Here is a 3,562-nt window from a genome sequence, read left to right on the forward strand (position 1 = left end):
GCTCTGAAGACTCATGAAAGTATTTTAAGGAGAGGAATAACTGATGTGTATCTACAAAAATGGAAGATGCGTAGCAAGCGATTTCTCTTCCATCTTTAATGGTCCATGATCCTACAAATAGTGAAGTCCTGAACCAGAGTAGAGAGAATGAAGGTTGGAAACAGACTTGAGAGCTATCTCACAGGAGATACTCAAGGATGGCTGTGAATTGTCACACCTAGTTGAGAACAGGTATGATGCAGTTAGCTGACATTCGGAGAGAGAACAAAGGACACTTTTCAGTGGTTTGGACATGGACGACACAAGTTCAATTTTGAACATATTAAGGTTCGATGTTCCTAACCAACTCTTTGATGCTAATGGGTTATCTCAGCCCTCAAACTTTCACATGCTTTGGGAAGAAAAGGACATCCTCCAAATTTCTGTAGTAGGTAGGTCAAAGAAATACTACTTTTAAAAAGAAATAGAAAAAATGAAGCACGCCTCAGAAATTACTTAATGAGTAAGTAATGTCTGAACTTCTTCATCCAACTCTACTTAATTATATCCTTTAGTTCCTATTTAATTACTTTAGGCTTAGTATTAATATTACTCTGGCGAAAGCTGGGTGATCTATTGTATGAGTTAATCTGGTCTATCAAACCTTTGATATATAGCCAAGTTATAATTACCCTCATCTGAATCCTTATCTAGTCATGTTCTCTTTAAAGCCAGCTCTTGGTTTCCTAGTCCCTACTTGGATAATAAACCTTTTGTCCTCAGTATTTTAAGAGGTTACCCTCTGAGCCCCAGTACATAGTACCCTAAACAGAGAAGCCACTAAGTGTTTTCTAAGGATGGTGACTGCATGCGTTCAAAGTAATTTCATTTTTCCTTTGGACACTAATAGATGTGACTATAATAGGAATAAGAATCATGGATGGTTTGAATGCTGGTCCACAACTATTTCTCCCAGTTCAACTTTGTAAGGAACCCAAAGAGGCAAGATTGAACAATTACTGTCTGTGGTGTATTTTGGTTTTGAAGTGGTGTGTATATGTGTGTGTTTGCACACATGCATACACTTGGATGGGGAAGTGAGAGCCACACTGGGGAGGCCATGCTGAGGATGGAATCAGAAAGGAGCTTCTGACAACAAAGGAGATGACTGCACAGCAGAGGCCCTCAAGGGTGGAGGAGGGGTGTGGAAATTGCTGACTCAGGTGAGCTGAGCTGTAATTAGACTTCAGAGTCGGGTCATCAAATGTGAATTCATACACATAGAGCAATAACTCAAATTGCTCCTCAAATGATGACCTACATCGGGAGGGAGTCATTCTTCCAGATATTTCTGACTTTGAAAGTCCTCCCTCTTCTGTAGTTCAGGCCACCTTCCCAATTCTCTTGAAACCTTAAGAGACTTCATCTTTTTCCAAGTCAAAATAAAGCAAAGCAAAAACAAGATCAATTCCAAGGAAAACATTTAAGAACATGAAGTGTGGGAAGCACTAAGGCAGGACTGGGATTTCTTTCAGTTAAGATGTATGTGTGCTTTGAAGGACAGAGGGAGGAGCTAAGGTTGTTAAGTATCTTTGGCTTTGGCTTGAACAGAGTGAAGTACAGTGGCTTTGTGTTATGGTATCTGAAATATTTCATAATTATTGAAAGGAAATTTCTGAAGGGAAAAAGAAAAAAGAAGGGTTATTCTGTTTGTGTCCCTGCTTCTACCTGGGAAAAGATGGAAGGCCCTATTATTATCCTAATTTTATTATAAACTGCAAAACTATGTCTGTTCACAGATGGTGCCTACTCTCCTCTTTTAAGTTAATGCTCACAAGTCAATTTTTTTTTTCTTTTAGCAAATGTTCAAATCACACACCTATGAAGCTGGATCAACTTCAGTGACTCCATCCTTGGGTATAACTCTAGTGGTATTTAAATTCTGATTTGGAGATGCCCTTCCTGTTTTGCTAGTATTATGACATCACACATGTTTGAATGACATATCAGGAAGCAAACCACAGCCCTGGAGTGCTCAGGCAGCTCTGCTGTCCCATCTGCTGCAAAGGTGTTGAGTATCCCAGGCTTCCTCCACCTTCCTTCCTACTCAAAGTCTTGCCTGCCTCTCCTTCACCTTGGCCCAGGATCATTGCACATCTTATTTCCTACCCAACTATGATCACAGGAAGAGAAAAGATGAAAGCCATGTGTCATCTTCTTATTAAACATGTGAATAGTTAAATCATAAATGAAATAGGAAAGGATAAATTTAAGTGGTAGTATTAGATCAGAAAACTGTATATTTTATGTTTACCACTTGGGTTTTCTCCAAAATAGAGACAGATTGGCACCATACTGATAAATAGCAACCCTGAGGTCATATTGCCTGAATTAAAATCCCTGCTCCAACACTTCTTAGCAACATGGCCTTGGGCAAGTTATTTAACCTCCCTGTGAAATCTACATAGTAATAAATAGTGCCTACCTTTTGAGGTTGAAACAAAAATTAAAAGAAATTATTCATGAGAATACTTTGCATGATATTTAGCATACAAGAGCTGACAATTATCATGTGCATCAATCTTAATTTTTCTTCCAGCCCTTGTAATGCTAGTAAGCAAAATACCTTAAAAACTGATGGGTATTTGAGATGACCTACACCTAGGAAAGATCAGCTCTGGGCAAAAACCACATCTGGGAGAGTGGCCTCCACACCTGGAGGAAGAGTTCCTCCTGAAAGCAGTGGATTCTCCTAGCTACTCTCTTCACCCTACAGGTGCCAAAAACCTGCCCATGAAGTGAGACAGGAGTTGCTAAACTGGTTAGTAGCTTAGTTTGTTTTTATTTAATATCCATTTCCATCTTCCGTGAGCAGCCCAAAGAAACCAGGGACCCAAATAACAGAGTTCCAGTTCTCTCCTCTTAAGCTGCCAGGACACTTTTTCATCAGCACAGGGACCTCAAGGGAGAAAAATGGTTCCATTTCCCCCAGAAAGAAAGGAGGCCAAGGGGGTTGTTGGCAAGTGTGGGGGCATTGGTGGCTCAACTACAGCATCCCTGCTCAGTGGACCTGGAGTTGCTAACTTTATGGGCTGCTAGGAAAAGGCTTGAGACAAAAGTGATCATGAGCAGTTCTGAAAGCTAGTAGCAAAACTAGTCATTAAGAGTTTTATCCTGAAGAATTCAGGGGAATACTTCTCCAGGTGAAAGTTGGGAGGAAGGACAGGAAACCAAGAGTTAAACAGGACCACAGAAAGCACACTGGCCAGGGGGACGGCCCGTGTTTCTTTATATCAAGATTAAAAGTTATAGTTCTTCAGCCTCCCTGCCAACTCTCTTTTCTCTACTTTCCTCCATGCTTAGCTCAAACTGACTCCAGCTCCTCCACCTTCCAGACCTCCCCCGCCCTTTTTTCTTTTTAATGACTCTTTACTGGCTCTAAATGTTAGGGGGATGGGAGGGAGCAAGGGACAGCAGGATGCGATTGGCTAAGTGAGACCAGCGCCGCCCTGATCAGTTCCCACCCACACCCTCCCTGGAGAAACAGCTGGAATGAGAAGTAGGGAGAGAAGCTAGGATTGGC

The sequence above is a fragment of the Marmota flaviventris genome, chromosome 12 (genome assembly GCF_047511675.1).
Source record: "Marmota flaviventris isolate mMarFla1 chromosome 12, mMarFla1.hap1, whole genome shotgun sequence".
In the NCBI taxonomy this organism is placed as follows: Eukaryota; Metazoa; Chordata; class Mammalia; order Rodentia; family Sciuridae; genus Marmota; species Marmota flaviventris.